The following is a 19,087-nucleotide window of genomic DNA, read 5'->3' as shown; positions in this document are numbered from 1 at the left end:
CCTGCTGAATGGTACATACAGTGTAACTGTATAGTACAATCATGCACATGAAATGCTAGAGCTGAATTTGCTTTCATGAAACTGAATAAAAATGTTGCCAGTGTCTTCAATGTGAACAAAACCTCACCTGCAGTATATTTTAGAAATATTCCAATGTTTATGTTTCCTTTTATTTGACAATTATATTGTGGGGTAACTGGAAATAAAAAGAAAAAAAACTTTATTTGATATTCGCCAGTTAATTTAGCTTGGTAAAAAATAAGGAGCTTGGTAAATCTGGACTTAATTTTTGCTTTTAGCCAGAAAAATCTGCAAATGTCACAGGCTTATTTTGAGTTTAAAAAATATTGCAAGTATCTATGTGGGAGATATTTTGGGTACATTTTTCTTAGAATTATGTTCACAAAAACATAGTGCTACTAAAATATCATATAGTTGCCAGAGAAGAAAAATCATTTGACCATTTGCTAAAGATGTGTCTCAGAAAAAACATTTTGTAAAGATCTGAATGAGAATTTCTTTTTTCCCCCTCAAAGTACAAAATTCATTCTGGAGGCTAACAACTGATCTCAGTAATAAAAAGCAAAATATAATACTCAATAAAATAAAAGTTTGAATTGAGAAGTTGAGAGTTTGGGAAATAATTATGTTGTCATCTTGCCCTGAAAATTACATACTGGCAAAGTTGTATTGACTGTCCAAACTTGACTCTTCAGGCAGATGTGAATGATACATGATTTAGTAAATGGAAACCAATTATGGCCTGATCCATTTACAATGAGGTAATGTCTCCAAATAACTGTCATCACTGTAGCTTCTTACAGGAACATTCTTGCAACAATCAAAGATTTACTAATAAAATTCATATTAATTAGTTATCATGTCACATTAGAAGGTTAGAGGAAAGGAAGTTGAAATTAAGAACATAGGACTAGAAGGCACTTTCTGATCAATGAATCCCACTGTTACTGCCACTACCTCACAAAATCCCTTTCAAAAACATATCAGGCTTGATCTTAAGGGCAATTAGATTTTTGCTAGTTTTATTGGAAGAACTTCACTGCTCTGAGGGTTAGTGACCTTCTTCTAATTTCCTCTCTCAATTTATTCCTGGCCAATTTGTATCCATTTGTTCTTGTGCTAACACTGTCCTCTGGTTTAAATATTTATTTTTCCTTTCCTGCTTTTTATCTCCCCAGTGTAGTTAAGAATAGATAGGAATGATATCCCTTCTTACTCTATGGTTTGCTAGACTAAATGTGCAGCTCTCATATAAGCCATCATTTCCCTTGGCCATCCTAGCAGATCTTCTCCATATCTATTTCAGCTTGACTTCTTTGAACCTGTATGAAATACAGTATTCTAGATATGGTGCTGCCAGCCTCACCACCAGATATGGTTATGCAATGGCATTAAGACTTCCTCAGTTTACTAAATTAATATCTTCCTTGGTTTCCTTCTATTTGCTTAATCTAAGACCCCACCTATTTTTTTCTGAATGTTACTAGTCTAAGATGAGCAGTATCACAAGAGTATCACAAACATCCTGTGAAGTCTTCTAGCCAAATGATGGACATATCCAAGCAATAGGACACAGAAAACCTTTTAAGAAAAATTCTAGGGTGTTGCTGTTAAGTAATGCTCAGTCATGATCATCAACACAAGCAGCAATCCTGGAACAGAATGTTATTCACAGTTTAGAAATACAACATCAGCCTTAAAATTGTGCCAAGTCTCTGACTGCAGATACATGTGACCTTTGCTAAAGTCTACAGAGTCATCACATTCAGTGCTAGTAGGTGTCCCAAAGGTCAAACAAAAGTATGTCTTTTGACATCTGAAACCATGCCCATTTATTCCTTCCTGGCTCCAAATATCTGTTTATCTCTACAGTCCATCAACAATCTTTACATCATTTTCTCGGCCCTGAATTCTATTTTTTCCCAAGTAGCCTGTGTCTGCAAAGCAGCCTATTACCATCAACACATTACCCAGGTATAGCAGTACCACAATTCCATTTCTACTGAAATATTCATCTAGGTTTTGCCACCCATCACACCTAGACTACTTCTACTGTGATCTTCCCAGCTCTTCATACTCCAGTTTCTCGCATGTGGAGAATGTTCAACTTTTCACCTTCCTGTTTGGTGAAAAAAAAATTTAAAGTTTTAATTGGCCTAGTTTGCATCTGTATCTAGATTGCAACTTGTTAAGCTGCCAACAAATGTCTGGTTGTGATTCAAACTACCCTGTGGTCTTTAGAACCCTTGTAGTTCCTTAGGTTAGCAGAACTTTTGAAATGATGACAAAACCTAGTACCAGATCCCCAGTTTTCAAGAGAATTGGAAACACATTTCCAACCCTCTCTTTAAAAAAAAAAATTCTCCAGCACTCCTTCAAGGGACAGCAAAACTTGATGACGGCTAGAAAATGGTATTGCTTTTGGGAATTGGTTTGTAGGCAAGTAGATATTGCATTAGAACAATGGTCTAGGGCAACAGCAAGGGTTAATTGATTTCTAAAAGCCTGTTTCTGCCACTTTCTTGAAGGCCTACTGTGTATGACACAGGCAAACATCAAGCAGATACACAGGCTGGGAAATTGAAGACATGTACCACACTGTTCTGTAACTTGAGATAAGGCGGTGCCAGTTCACAGTGCCCACTGCAGGGCCCTTGGGATTTCCAGCTTTGGGGAACATATCAAATTAGGAGAAGACCAGTAAGGTCCAAATTAGGATGCATGCATGTTATGTGTTTGTGAAACAAAGGAATATGCTGACAGGACAAAACATGGACAGTATGACAACCACAGGGACACCAACCAGTGATGCCCAAAGATAAAGAGTCATCGGGAGGAGAAAAGAATATAAAAAGAGGGATTTCAAAACAGAAAAGGGTCCCCAAGAGGGGAACCCAAGGCCACCATGAACAGAAGGCATACTGCCAGCACACCTCACCCACCCCACTGGGGTGGTGGGCCTTGGCCTTCAACCTCCAGGCTACTGACATCTGATATTCATGAGAGACCCTCAGAGTGGCCAGATGTACCTTGACTCTGTGAACCCGGGACTGGTAGATATAGAATTGTTTGCATTATTCTTATCTGCTATCACTATGTATCAATAAAATTCACCTATTATTGAATGGAGAGCTTGTTGTTGGTCTGAGGTGTTGGGTCCACCTGGAACTAGGTATCTGGGTCACAAATCCAGTGCCAACACTTACTAGTTCTTCATTTGTATAGCAGAGGAACTGAGAACAACTTTTGGGAGTTGCATCAGTCTTACTTTGAAAGCCCAAACTCAAAACAAAATTTAGGAAGTCACATAGAACCTAGAAGAAAAAAAAAATCTTTCCACAAATCCCTGTGAAACAAAAACAAGCCTTTCTATACAAATCTAGTAATTATATTAAAAAAATCTAGTTTCTTCTTTTAAACAGTTATACAGATTAGCAAGCATGAATGCACTACTGTCCATTGTAACTTTCTGATGTACATAATCAATTTAACAAAATTAACAAAATTACCTATTCCTCTGAATAAGAATTTTATTGGATAACCTGAGGTCTTGCAACAGTGCCCCAATGTAGATAATACATTGCAAAATATTTAGAATGACATTAATTAACACTGTGGTACACCTAATTCAGTTTTGCAATCTGCTCTTCAATCTGTGCATAATCATGAAGGTTAATTTTCAGTAATCTTTTAAGATTAGCTGTGCATGATTGATCAGAAATGGAAGAATGATGGAGGATTTTGTTCTTCTCTCCTTGTAAAAACCAAATCATAGACTTAAACAATTTTGTTTGATGTGGAAAATTCCAATTTTTTCAGTAATGGGCAATTGGCTAGTCATTGATATACACACAGTGTCCCAGCTCAAAGAATAACTTGTCTCCAAAATGATGTCTTAGAATGAGTGAAAACCAAGAAATAGATGAAAATCAAAAATAGAAAATAATAAATAGAAGCACAGAATCATAGAAAATTAGGGTTGGAAGGGACCTCAGGAGGTCATCTAGTCTAACCCCCTGCTCAAAGCAGGACCATTCCCAGCCAAGGCTTTGTCTAGCCGGGTCTTAAACTCCACAGTGTCACTGGGTAACCTGTTCCCCTGTTTTACTACCCTCTTAGTGAGAAAGATTTTCCTAATATCTAACCTAAACTTTCCTTGATGCAACTTGAGACCATTGATCCTTGTTCTGTCATCTGCCACCACTGAGAACAATCTAGCTCCATCCTCTTTGGAACCACCCTGCAGGTTGAAAGCTGCTATTCAATCTCTCTCAGTCTTCTCTACTCCAGACTAAACAAGCCCAGTTTCTTCAGTCTTTCCACATACGTCATGTGTCCCAGCCCCCTAACCATTTTCATTGCCCTCCACTGGACTCTCTCCTGTTTGCCCACATCCTTTCTGTGGTAGGCAGCCCAAAACTGGACACAATACTCAAGATAAAAGAACAAGATAAATAAATTTAAAAAATCCTTCTCTCTTTAACAACTTCTGTTTTCTCAAGAGCCTCATATAAATTTCCTGGGAGCCTGACAACTTGCTTGACAGCTCCTGTACTAAATGAAAAGTTTTCTTAGAGACCACTACCCTTATCCATTCTTCCTCCCCGTCTTCTTGGTTTTTTGATTTCATGGTAGCAATAATTTGTTTTGGAAAATGTATTGCGTAATAGACAAATCACAGAGTATTGATCATAATTTAAGGAACGTCAGCTCTTTGAATTATATGCAATTCAAGTTTTGGTAGCTTATTAAAGTATCTTATTTAAATTAGTGATAGTCCTCAGGATTCTCTCCCACTCTCCAACTGCGTCAAAATGCCAACCTCAGAGGCTCAAACAGGACTGGAACGTACCACACAGAAGCAGACTACAAATGGCTACTGTGTCAGACTATATAATCTACTAGGCCTGTGTGAAATGGCTAGTATTCATTTCAGATTTGGATTTGGCCAATTCAGGGGACAGTGATTCGATTTGGTGATTCGAATCACTATCCTGAATCACTATGGCTGAATCTGATTCGGAGATTTGGCCGCTGCTGAATTGGCCGAATCTCCAAATTGGACAAGCTCCATCCCCTGCCCACTCTCCCAGACCCCCTGCAATGGCCGCCCTGCCTAACCCCAGCTCTCAGCTCTTAAAAAGAAGAAAAAAAAAAAAAAGCATTCACTGGCTGCTGCCGCTGAATCCCCACTGCCCCATGCTGTGTGGGGGGCTCTGCCACAAGCCCCCCAACCCCTGGCCACTCTCCCAGTCCCCCCACACCATGGCTGCCCTGCCTGGCCCCAGTGTCAGTTCTTAAAAGAAAAAAAAAGCCCTGGTTTCACCAGCTGCTGCCAGGCAAGGGGCTATCTCTGCTGTCCCGCACTGCCCCACGCAGCATGCAGGACTCTGCCACAAGGCCCCAGAAGCCCTGGGGCCACTGCAGCAGCTGGTGAGTGCCGGATTTTTTTTTTTTTAAAGAGCCAGGAGCTGGGCCGGGCAGGGCAGCCATAAGGGAGGCTGGGAGAGCAGGCAGGGGTCGGGTGGCTCATGACAGAGCCTCCCACACAGTGTGGGGCAGTGGGGGGCAGCAGGGATTGCCTCCCTGGCCTGGCAGTAGCTGGTGAGTGGGGGCTTTTCTTTTCTTTTTTTAAGAGCTGGGGCCAGGCAGGGCAGCCATTGGGGGGGAGGGGCTTGGAGAATGGGTAGGGTTCAGGGGGGCACTCAGTGGGGCTGGGGGAGCAGGCAGAGGATGGGGCCTGGCAGGGGGTCCCCTGTGGCCCCCTCTTCCTCCTCCAGCCCCCACTCCCATGCCCCCTACTTACCAGCACAGAGTCCGGGTCCAGCTCCCTGCAGCAGTGGGTGGGGACTGCTCAAATCACCAAAGCTCTCTGAAACTTTTCCTAATCGATTTGGAGAGCTTCGAATCAATTCAGACCTTTTTATTGGTCTCCTGATTCAATTCGGCTTTGGAGATTCAGCCACCAAATTGGGCCAAATCTACTCCAAATCAAATCAGCACCTGAAGCTTCACACAGCCCTATAATCTACCTTTTTGTCCCTCATTATGTCATGAATATCTTCATAAGTACCATATGTTTTCAGGAGTTTTTTTTAAATGAATCTGTATTTTTAAATCATCTTTTTTATCAACATCTATAGTATTTTTCCTCATTCTCTAAAATCAAATATATGACTTTGACAGTATATTTCATCTTTGTCTGAAATACAATGTGTGTCAAGCATGATACAGGCAGTCCTTGGACTTACGACACAATTGGTTCCTGAAAACCTCATCTTAAGTTAAAACGTTGTAACTCGGAACCAGTTTTCTCATAAGAAACAATGTTATAAATGTGGGATTGGTTCCTGAACCAAGGCCTGATACCCTATTTTCACCAAAAATACCCCAGAATTCTGTACTCGATCAATTACAGATGAGTAATATAGCTACATTAAAGTATTTATATCGTAAATAGCAATCATATTTATTTGGAAGGACTTCTTTGAGGTGACTTTGCTGGATTTCTTCAAGGGCTCTTGGTTGGACTTTTTGAAGGTTCTTGGCTAGAGTCTTCTCAGGAGTCTCGGCTGCAGGTTTTTCTGGAGTCTTGTCTGCTTTCTTAAAGAAAGTGTCCAAGCAAGTTTTGATAGATGTTCTCCAGGAAGATGAGCAACACAGCAAACTTGTTCACTGGCATGGCATTGCATCGGATCAAGTATTGTAAGTCGAAATTGATGTCATAAAGTTGAAACAGGGTGTCAATTTATAAATGTTGTAAGTGTGAAACGTTGTAACTCGAAACGTTGTAAGTTGAGGACTGCCTGTACATAGTTTTACAGGATTCATCATTAGAAGTCGCTACTTCATTCAACATAACTATGATTCACTATGAAAATATAATGGAAAACTGCCTATGAAAATAAATCCTGCTGACCACTCCCCTCCAGACATATCTCTCTGATGTTCATAAAATTAGATTATGATCTCTACAGGGTGGAGACCTGGTCTTTTTATTTGTTCCATAAAACACTAAAGCAGACTTCAAGTACTTTAAAAATATTCATACGAAGATGAACAGGCAAACAGGCACTCACATAGCTGGGAAATCATATGTGATGATAACCTACAAGGATGTCTTCATGTCTGAACTGTGCTTGAGTTTGCCAGGGCATTTTCTGTAACTGATGTCTGAAAACATGAGCATCAATAAACAATCAAATCCACTACTGTCTCTCTCGTACTAATTATTCAGATTAAGGTGTGAAAAATCTCCTAAATGCACCAAAACATTCAGTACTATATCATTTCTTCCTGACCTCAGTGGGAGATCAATTATGTTATTCTTATTGTAGGTAATGTAATGGTAGATCCAGAGCAGTCTCCCTCCACCTGTATAGGAGCCCTTAGTTATCTGTGTTAGTCTGAAGCCTGGCAGAAGGCAGGGTAGAGTTATATCTTATAGGGGGTGTCAAAGATGTGTCCTGCAGAAACCCTATCATTAGGGCCTGGTTTAAATCATAATTTCACATTTGTCATGAAATCACAAAATTAAGTGTTTTTTGGGGTTTGTTTTTTTTTTTTACAAAAAATGCAATTTGCAATGAAATGCCATGATATGGCCACTTGCTGGGGCAGGGGAAAGAGAATACATGTGTGGAGGAGTGAACGGCCCCTCCCCTACCTGGTGCCAGAGATGTATGTCTGCCAAGGCAGCCTCCAGTTACCTGCAACCCCCTGTGCCCCAGTTTTTCCACCCAGAGGAGCAAACAGACCCTTCCCTACCTATCCCCAAGCTCCCTCCTCCCCCTGTCCCTTTTGCAACCCCTCTGCCCCTCCCCAGGGCTGCTAAGCTTTTGCTGCTGGTTGAGGAGTGCTTCCTCCAGCCTGTGGCAGTCATCAGCAAACAGAAGCAATCAGGAAGCGTGGGGGGCATCACAATCTGGGTGTTAAAATGGAGGCCCCCGCCACATTTGGGCCATGATATTATCAAGCTGGGCCCACAATTTAAACCAAGCCCTATTTAACATCCAACCCACAGTCCTGCCCCGGGCCCACTTGCTACATGCAGCATGCATCCTAGACCGGCCTGCAAGCCATGTGCAGTGTGCATTGGGCCTGGCTTCATGCACTGCACACAGTGCATGGGGCTGGTCCTGGTTCATCACCATAATAGTTTTATCTTCATCTAAGCATCAAATTAAAACTCAAGAAAGACTTTTCAAATGTAATCAGTGTTGAGTTAATTTCACATGATACACCAGCACCTAAGTCTAATGGTTGATGTGGCTTGTCAGTCATACTTTTATATTTTTTTAAATGTTTTGTTTCTTTCTCCTTTTTCACTGTGTGAAAGCCCTGCACAATCTATAAGGGTTGATTGGCTGTTTGAGTATACAGTCTCCTGAAAAAGTGCTGTCAGTGACAAATAATACTGCTTTAACTCTTCTTCCTTGCATATATGTATTAACAGTGTCTTTACTCACATGTTCCTTCACTTATTCTCTCCTCTTCACTCTCATCCTTTCCTCCTTACAGACTTAGATTAAGATGCAAAGCACCTGTATTTTTATGTCCTGTATTCTGTTTGTGGGTTGAACCAAATAGTCTGTGAAAACCATTATATATACACACATACACCTATAGAATGCTCTGTATTATACACACACACGTATGTGTGTATGTGTAAATTATTTAATTAAATCCCTGTTGAGTTTATTTTCCCCATTTAACATGTGGGGGGGGGGGGGGGGGAGGAGCTCCTCATCTTGGATTCAAGTACAAGGCAGTGGGGAGAGAGGGGGCTGCTGCAGCTCCAACTCTGCCCCCAAGTTGGAGTTGGGATTGAGGTTGGGGTTGAGGTTCCAGTTGTTGTTGGAGTTGGGATCAGAGCTGCAGCCATTGCTTCCCTTATACTTCTGCCCCTCACAGTCTCCTCCCCTCCATCTCCACCCCTCTCCCACCTCTTACCCTGTAGCTCCAAACTGGCTTGCCTGCCTGGGACAGGCAGCACATGGCTGCTCTGGACATAGCCTAGCCATGCAGCAATGGCTGGAGCTGCTGATGCAACAACAGCTGCTGCATGATCAAGCTGGAGCAACCATGGGCTCCATCCCCCAAACTGGAGTAGGGCTGGAGCCATGCTGGAACTGGAACTGGCACTGGAGCTGGGACCAGAGTTGTGTTGGCAGGGTAGAGAGGGGGCAGAGGCAGTGGCTGGGGGCCAGGCTGGAAGACCAGGAAAGTGGGGAAGTGCCAGAGTGTGCAGCGGGGGCGGGGCAAATGGTAGGGGCAAGATGTGGTAGGGACAAGATGTGAGGGGGCAAAGGGAGGGGTTTGGCCACTTGACTTCTCTACCACCTGGCTTTCTACCTCCTGCCTCCTCCCACTACTTTCCTCTCTGCAGCAGAGTAGAGGATGAATTTAAGATGACCTTCCTATAGTTAGTTTCTACACACGGAAAATTATAACACATTGTCCATGTATATAAGGTAAGTATCAGGGGTCATCTTCATTCACAATCATCTTGGACTTGGGTAAATGCACTGATTAGGTTTTGTTTGACAGCTGACAGACCCTCAACATTAAGTTGTAAGATTCAGAGTGCAGGCTCAATGGCATGAAAGGCATAGGACTGAATACCGTCTGGGTGGTCAGTGGCAGTAATGCTGGGATATCTTGAAAAGTTCTCAAAATTCAGTTTTCTAAGAGGATCACTAGTTTCCCTGGTGTGAACCAGGTACTGATGGTTGACACAATGTGAATGCTGATCCATTGCCAACATATGAGGTCTGTGTGCAGCCAGCCTCCCCTGTTGGGGTCTTCATGACAAACCAGACTGTAAGTGTGGCAAAATACACACCATCTCACATATACTCAATGACTGTCTGCTGACTAAGTTCAGTGGTAGACTACAGGAACCTCATGTGGCCACTGAGGATGCTATCACATGGCTTGGCAATTACACACATGCTGACTGAGTGGATAAATACAAGAAGAGTGTATAAATACATCCATATGTATGTATGTGTACACACACACACACACACACACACACACTTCTATGAGCATTCTCTACACCTCTTACAATTGGGACTCTCTTCATGTACCATACAGAATTGAAAGATGATTTATAATGACAGAGAATGAAAGCGTACTTTCTAATTAAAGAAATTATTGTGCCATTTCCCTTCAAATTTAAAAAGAAAAATGTAAATTTCCTAGCAATAGAAAATAGAAGAAAAACAGAACTTTGATAGCTTTAAATAGAGCTGTCTTTAATCCTCCTTATGATGATGTACAGTGCTCAGTACCCTTGGGGGCTATTTGTAAGTGAAGTTATTCTTTGTCCTTGGAAGGCATTCCAGTTGAATACACATCATAGAGGTGATAGGTCATTTCTAATGGTGGAGGCAGGCAATAGATAGACAAAAAAATCAAATCTTCCAAAAACACTTAGAAATGTTTTTTTTATAGTTAATAACTTCTTGCTTCCCTTGTGAATATCACAAATCATTGCTTTGACTCAGCTACCCTTCCCCTTTGAATATATATTTTATTCTGTTGTTCAAGCACTGTTGTCTGAGCAAGTGACAAGTTTGGGCCAAAAAAGGATTCCTCCCAGGAGCCCTGGAAATTGAAGCCCAGAAAAAATAGTTCTTTACATTATAAGGAAGTTACTTAATACCATGCATGAAGTAAACAGATTCATTATAATCCCTGGTTTTTTTTCTTCTCATTGATGCTTTGCCAGACCTTGGGTGTTAATTTTTTTACCCACATGTAAAATGTAGTTGCTCTTTCTGGGAATTCACATGCAGAGTCACTGACAATGGAATTATAGCAGTATATAGGCATTTGCTTTTCATCTTGTTCACAGGTCAGCCAGCAGCTAGTGCAAATTAATTTTTAACTGAGAACTGCTCATGTAACAGACTTTCTCTCTAGTTAGTGTCCTATCTTAAATATTCACATTTCTTTCCCTTAGGAAATATAGGCAAGTTTACATTCTCATGCAACCCCATACTTCAGTTGTCCATCAAGTTTCCCTTAACCCTGCCAGATTTTCTGTATGGGGTTTTGCTCCTCATAAGACTTAGGACAATTTTTCATTGAAGGTATATTCTATTTTTTGTATGATTTTAGAACACCTATTTTGCATAAACTGAGACTCTGGCATAAAATAGTCACTTTGCCAGTCTGAATTATTCCATGTTATAGCTTTGTGATACAGTTATATAAAGCTTCCTAAGCATATTGTTAATACTAGTCAAATATAGAATAGTATCATGTATGCATAAGTGTTTAGAGTCAGGGTCTTAAAATCAGCTTCCAAAGGAAACCTGTTTTTAGATATAACCCGGGTGGTGGCCCAACAGTTGCCACCCCTGCCCAATATCAGGGATGGTGTGGTGAGAGTGGGTCAGGGCTTCTGGCCAGCACCAATTTACTTTCCAGCCGGCCCCTGCTCCCCACAGAGCAGCCCATGGTCCCAAGACGGTCTAATACTTAACTGATTTAACTATTTACACTTTATTTACAAAACAAGAATAATAGGAAAGGTTATTTGCAAGTGAACTTAACTGGCAAAACAAACCAGAATGCATTAGTCAACACTTGACTCAAGAACCACAGGTGGGGTCACGGGCAGCCACTGCTGAGATGCTACCACAAGGAAGCAAGGTGGTCACTCCCACCAGCTCCAACAGGCTTCCCAATAAGTGACAGACTGCAACAGGTTAAGCTCTTCTAGTCTGCAGCAATCAAACTGTATCAAACCCCAACCCCACAAAGAGGCTGAAGGGTGACCCTCCATGACAACCAAAAAAGGCAAGCAACAAAGTAGGCTCCTGCAGCAATCAGCATGACCCAAGCACAAAGCTCAGGGACCCCATCCGATGACAATCAGTTGCATAATAAGGGACAGGACTGAGTCCCCGCTGGGGCAGTCAGTGCCAGAGGGTCAGCAGCACAGGCTGCTCCCAGGGGTAATTGCTCTAAACGCTTGCTCCAGATGACTGGCCAGGCACCCCACACGCTTCGCTGCTCACCAATCCCACTCCGAGCACAGGTCTGCACCCTGATCTCCCAGGGACCCTCGTCCTGACGCTCTGCTGTTCCTCAGGATCCCAGTGCCTTCCCTGCTGCTGTCCCACTTCCCCAGGGAAGGTAAGGGTTTTCCTCAAATCACTGGAGCAGCTCCCTGCTCCGGATAACGATGCCGCCTGCGCTCCTGGCCTCTGCTTCTTCTCTGCTGCAGGGCTGGAGGCATGGCCGACTGCTACTGCCTTCTCACAGGGCCTCAAGGCCCTTCAGAGGGGTCTCTCTGCTCCCTCTGCTGGGCCAGCTCACCCCAGCTCTTCTTAGGCCTCCTGCATCATTCTCCAGAGTCACTGTCAGCAGCTCCCACACACCAGTTCAGATGCTGCTTTTATCCCCTCCAGCAGTCCCTCCCTGGCTTGCAAACCGGCCAACCAGGGCTCAGGGTGGCAGGCCCCCAGCCCCTGCCATCCCCCTTCCATGCGAACGAGGAGATTGAAAACCCCCTCTTTTGACTGGCTTCTCCTTTTCCCAGGGCAGGGCTCCCCTGCTCCACACTTGGGGTTGCTCAGAGTTTACCCGCACTGTTTCTGGCCCAGGGTAAGTATCTCAAGCCAATCTGGTGAGCCCACATTGGCATTCTGTTACATACATATGCAAAAGGGTTGATATGCAAAACTATGCCAGTTCACAACCTTTTCTTCCACTGTTCTCTATACTGTTAATTATAATTTGAAATACATTTCATAGGAAGGGCCCTTGCATAGTAGAACCTCTAGTGGTGATCTGGTGACTACTATTAGATCATTTTTGGAAAAATATCAGATGGTTACTTTTATCCACGTTCTCTGCAGAGCCAGGGTTATGTTCTCTGATGAAATTCTCTTCTATTTCCTTATTGAGCTAAACTATTTTGCTCCAGTATTGATGAGAGGTATTTTAGAAAGGTTTTGTTCTAATAGCATCAGTACAAAGAGAAATGCAGTAAAACCTGCTGTCAGCTTAACTGACATAAAATGCTTTTGAATAGCTCTGCTTTCTTTGCATCTTTAGTTAGGAGCTCTCCCCTGGCTTGTTAACAGAGGACCCACAGCTTCCTTTTTTCTTTCTTATCTGGCCAACATATTTAGAGAATCTTTTTTGATGCCCTGAACCCTTCTTTGCCAGCTCATTCTTCATCTTTGCTTTCCTGATTTTGTCCCTGCAGGTTTTTCTTTTTTCCTGGTACATGTCTTTGGTGACCAGCCCATTCGTCCATTGCCCCTATGCTTTCTTGTTGCATCTGAGGCATTTTAGAGGCTCCTTGTGCAGCCACATTGGTCTCTTGCCATTTTCTTTGTACTTCCATTGTGTTGGGACAGTTTCTTGTTGGGCTTCCAATACTGTGCCCCTTAAAAGCTCCCAGCCCTCCTGGATGCCTTTATCTTTTAATCTACCCTCCCATGACACCATGCCTATTAGCTCCTTCAGTCAGATGCAATCTACGTTTTTGAAATCTAGCATCCTAATTTTGCTGACCTCATGCTCTCCCTGTCTCAGGATCTGGAATTGTGGTATATCATGATTACTTCCTCCCATCACCTTGACATCCATCACCTTAACATCCTCCACTACACTGGCCACCTGGACTCCTGCCAGGCCCAGTTTAACCACTGCCTGAGCCAGACCCTTGCCTTGGTGAAATGCACCTTCAGCCACCTCAAGGGCTGCCAGCATACCCCCACCACCCATCTCAAGTTTGCTGAGTACAACCTCCCCCGGGTCATCATTGCAGCCTGCGTGCTACATAACATCTGTGAGGCCTGGGGGGAGCTCTTCTGTGAGGCCTGGGCAGAGGAGGTGTGGTGGGCACAGTACGTCTAGTGGTAGGAGCACCACCTGCGACGGCAGTAACAGTAGCTGTCCTCCATGCTGAGGTGCCAGAAGAGCCATGCACCCACCAGCTGGGCCCAGGGCACCAGGTGCAAGAGGTGCTAGATGACTACTTCTTCCAGCACTTCCCACTCTAGCCCCCCTGAACAGCCCCTCACTATCCCTCCACAGCCCCTACCCACTCCCAGCACCATGTTCACAACTGGCACATCTCAGAACATGTTTTTATTTCCTTCACATCAACCAGATCCCCCTCCCTCCCTAATAAACATAACACCCCCCTCAACAAACAGAGCCCCTCCACCACCCACCCCACCCACCAACAATAAAACACCTTCTTCCCCGTGAAAACTATATGCAATGTCCTGTGTGTGCCAGGGTGGTGGGCTGTGGGGTGGTGGTACCTAAGGGGCCAAGCCTGGGCACAGACTACCAGCACCCTGGCCTCTGGCCATTCCCCCATGGGGCACATGCCACAGCAACTGTGGTGGGTGGGGGGTTCGCCCACCACAGCGGCCGGTACTCCCCCGGCATGGGTGAGTCCCCCTCCAGCAGGCGCTGTCCAGAGCCAACAGGGCTGGCATGTGGTCCTGTCTCCACTGCAGGCAGTTCTGGCTCTGTGCCCATGTGGAGCCAGGGTGAGCCGCAGGCCTGGGCCCAGGCAGGGGGGCTGAGTGGCACCAGACCTGGGGTGGGGACCAGGCCAGGGGCGCCTAGCTGCCAATGCTGCAGAACCTCCTCCCAGGCCCAGGCAGGGGCCTGCTTCTGCACTCCAGATCCCACTGCCCTCCACCTCCTCCTGCAGACCAGCTGCTCCACTGCATTGCCACCCAGCCCATGGCACCTGGGCTCAGGAAGCACAAAGTTCCCAGATGACTGGGGTGAGGAGCTGCCCAGGCCTCCACCCCTGCCATCTCAGTAGGGGTCTTCTCTGGGGAGGTGCCCCAAGGCCAGCCTCCACAACACCACTGCTGTACCCTGAGAAGTCCCTGCTGCTTGTGGCACAGGTGCATGAGGAGCTGTTTGTGCAGACCAAGGGGTGCCCAACCCACTTTGCTCTGCTGCTGCTGCTGGCCATGGTGCCCTGGGCGATCCTGTGCACCTAGCAGGGAACCCTGAGCTGCAACGGCACAAGGGCAGGCCTGGGCTGCTCCACAACCTCCAGCACCACCTGGAGAGCTAACTGTGACTGCACCGCATATCCCTGCCCCCCACTACCAAGGAGGACACCGCCACTGGCATCAATGCATTCCTTGACGTGTGAGAAGCCCCCTACCCACCAGGCTGTGTCGGTGCGGGCTGCTCAATAAAGTTCTGCACCGTCTCCTGCCTCTCTCCATGTTGTGGGGGAAGATACTTGGCTGGGGAGTGTGGGCAGGACCAGGGACTTACCACATGGCTGGGGCTGGGGTGGCTGGTGGCTCTGCGTGGTCATGGCTGTCAGCAATGGTGTGCAGTTCCAGGCAATATCCTCAGATGATGAGATAGGGTGGGTGGGGGCCCAGCTGGGCCCGCCCCGGGAGGAGCTGGTACTGCTGGAGGCTGGTGGTGTCATGGCTGGCCACACCTCATGTCAGGGCCTGGGGCTGCAGAGCTGGCATGGCAAGCACTGGCCTGGGCTCCCCAAGCTGCTGGTGGAGGGTGCAGCTGGGGACCTGGGTGGGACAGGCTGCTGCAGACCCAAGGGCCCTCCCGTGGTGATGTGTCACTGGGGGTGCCAGGCCAAGGCAAGGGCTCAGGCAGTTCTCCTGTGCTTCTGGGGCCTGGGGCCTGAAGATGTCTATCAGTTGCCACATAAAGGGCATGGACTTACGGCACTCTCCGACTGATGATTGCGGTCTGTGATGGCAACCCACTGTGCCTGCAAGGCCTTGATCTTTATGCAGCACTGCTGTGCTGACCAGTTGTGCCCGCACTCCTGCATTTGGCCTGACAGCCCTTCATAGATGTGGCCATTGGAGTGCCCGCTCCACTCAAACTGGCGCTGTACCTCCGCCTCGCTCCACAGTGCCACAAGGCTGCCAGTCTCCTTCTGTGACCAGTTGGGGCCCTGGGTGGTAGGCATGGGTGTTGGCATAGTTGTGGGAGAGAAGGATGCCACTGGGCATCCTACGCCAGTTCTTCGGGCCTCCATGCAGCTGTCTCTGAGCTGCTGGGACTAGGCAGCTGCCTGCAATGCAGCTCCCATGCTGGGCCCCCCTCCAGTGCAGGGGCCCAGCATGGGAGTGACAGCTGCACAGCTGGGCCAATGCCCTGCAGCACCTGCAGACTCAGAGCAGGCTGCTGGGGGTGGTCTGTGGGCAGCAGGAGCTGGCCACAACAGCCAGAAGCTGCCTGTAGCTGGGCCTGCATGCTGGCAGGCCTGGCTGGAGCCTACAGTATCCTGGAGCATCTTGCAGCACCCTGCTGCGGGCAGCTGCACAGCACTGTGGTGTCACACAGTGGTGCTGGGGTGCTGGCAGGCTGGGTCAGCCCATGACTCAAAATTCCTACAGGCTTTTTAAAGGCCTGAGGCAGGGGCTGCCATAGAAGCAGCCCAGCCCTGTGGCAGGAGTAGCTCCCTGCCTGCAGCCCTAGCGCTAGCCTCAGCCCAGATCCCTAGTGGCCAAGCTGATCTAGGAGCAAATTTGCTCCAGGATCACATCTACATGTGCATTACTGCACAGTAACGAGTCATGAGTGAATTTGATAAGCTTCTCGTATAGATGTGCCCAATATGAGTCTGCAGTGTGATGCAGCCACACAAAAGGCTAATGCAGTTTTGGGATGCATCAATAGAAGCTATAGGTGCAAGATACCGAAAGTGATAGTGCCTCTCTACTTGGTGCTGGTCAGGCCTTATCTGAAATAGTGAGTGCAGTTCTGGGCTCCATGTTTTAAAAAGGATGTGGAGAAGTTAGAGACGGTCCAGAGGTGGGCAACAAAGATGATCAAGGGCTTGGAAGGCAAGTCATATGAAGAAAGCTGAAGTAGCTAGGAATGTTCAACTTGCAGAAAAGATACTTAAGAAGCAAAATGTTAAAAGTTATACTTGAAGGGTTGCTATAAAGAAGAGAGAAAGAACCTTTTCTCTCTTGCTGCTGAGAGGAGAATGCAGACAAATGATTTGAAGTTGCAGTGAAGTTAAGTTTAGATTGGATATCTGGAAAAAACACCTTCACTGAGAGAATAGTGAGGCAGTGGAATAGACTGTCTAGGAAAGTTGTGTACTCTCCATCACTACTGGAGGTGTTGAAGAAGAGATTGTACAGCCATTGGTTGGGGATCATCTAGGCGTAGCCATGCCTATTTTCTACCATGGGTATTTCCCATACTTCTGGCCTTTGCTGGTTCCTCCCCCCCCCACCCCACTTTTTTCCTGCCATGTGTGTCAGGGTGTTTTTAAGCCTCCTCAGAGGCTTTGGGTGTGACCATAGCTAGAGCTGGGGACTTTGACTGAGGTGAGCCAATGTTCCTGCTGTGACCAAAGCCACAGGCTCCTATCTAGAGGGTCTTGCCCCTCTGCTCAGGGTCAAACCAATTGCTATGCTTGTGGTCAGGAAAAGATATCACACAAACAAATTCTTGCCTTTTTGACTTACATAGTTTAGCAACACGGTGAGAATTGTCAAAGCTCCTTGCTCGATGCTTAAGTTCCCTCCTGAAGAAAGATTGTTTTTGTAAAACAGGGCCTTGTTACACGGTAATTTTGGGCAGCTCCTGGAGCTCTTAACCCCTGGACTCATTAACACCGTAAAGTGGTTTCAAGCGCTTATTATGGGTGCATCCAGATGAGCATGGTTGTGCGGTATGTGGCACTGCAAACACATTTGCAGTGCCACATGCTGCACAGTCTGGTGTTCTCTGCACTACAAGGGCATGCTGCCCGAGCTTGTGCTGCTCCATTTTTTTTCCATGGGTTTTTTTGACACCATGATATATTGGGGAAGTGGTGGAGGGGTAAAAAAAAAAACCCGCAGGGAAAAAAAAACAAAAAATCGAACACTCAGGCAACATGCACTGCTGAAAAGCGGAGCTGGGCCGCCTGGAGCTGTGCTGCGGCTGCTGGCCAGGCTCTGCCTGGCGGGATCACCGTGCCTGCAGCCCTGGGAAGCCCCAAGGACCCCAGGTAAGTCTGCTGGGGCCAGCATAGTGCTGGCTCCAGCCTCCCTTACTGTCCCCGGGGTAACTTGCCACGCGCCAAAGCGTACGTGGCATAGGTGTTCCCTGGGGACAAGTATCTGCAGTGCAAGATGCACCACTGCTACTGGTCCCCAGGGAACCAAATGTTCACACACATTTGGACGTGGCCTATGTGGCTCAAAGTTATGCCACTCCAGGGTAGTATTATCTTTGATGCCCAGCTGCTGTTCCATTAAGGTGTGGCTAATCCCCATAGATGTGCCATCCAAGTTGAAGTCCTCTCAGGATCTCTCACACCCCCATTCATAGAGCAGGGATAAAAGCCAGTCCTGGCTCACCAGCCCTCTAGTGACAACTCCCAGCTACAGCTGCTAGTTCTGCCCCTGCTCACCAGGTCTCTAGTGGCAAGTCACAGCTGTGCAGGTAAGGGACAGGCAGAGAAGGTTTCTAGACTAAGGCTGTGACTGCTCCAAACTCTAAGGTAGCACTAACACCGATCAACATTTGTGCAGCTTATGGCGTAATGTGTAACAAAGCCCTCAGGGAAGTCATTACAAGTTTGAACCTATTTGCAGCTTCCTTTAAGTCTAAAAAGCAGGGCCTGTGTTTAATACTTCCAGGCCACATCTACATGAGATACTGACAGTGCAGTAACTCATTACTACAGCGCAGTAGCATTGTGTGGCATGAAGCATGACATGATGCTACTTCATAGCAGTAACAAGCTACTGTGCAGTCAGCTTCACCTAAAAGCCATTCAGCAATGCTGCTGTGCAGTAACACCAGCTACTGCATGGTCATTTAGTACTTAGGTATACAAGTATTAAATGACTGCGCAGTAACAATTGCGCAGTCAGCATCTTGTGTAGACACAGCTCCAGTGTTCTGAATACATTCCACTAAGGAATAGCTAAGGATCTTGACTATCAAGATAAATTAATTTTTAAATGTAATTCTTATGTGGTTAGCAAATGCGATGCATTAAGTAAATTAAAGATTGGATGTAATTCTCCAGTTTTTATTCAGCATATATTCAGGCAGAATTCTCACT

Source organism: Alligator sinensis, unplaced genomic scaffold (assembly GCF_000455745.1).
Source record: "Alligator sinensis unplaced genomic scaffold, ASM45574v1 scaffold468_1, whole genome shotgun sequence".
NCBI classification, from domain to species: domain Eukaryota; kingdom Metazoa; phylum Chordata; order Crocodylia; family Alligatoridae; genus Alligator; species Alligator sinensis.
The sequence above is the reverse complement of the archived record's forward strand: the minus strand, read 5'-3'. Positions refer to the sequence as shown.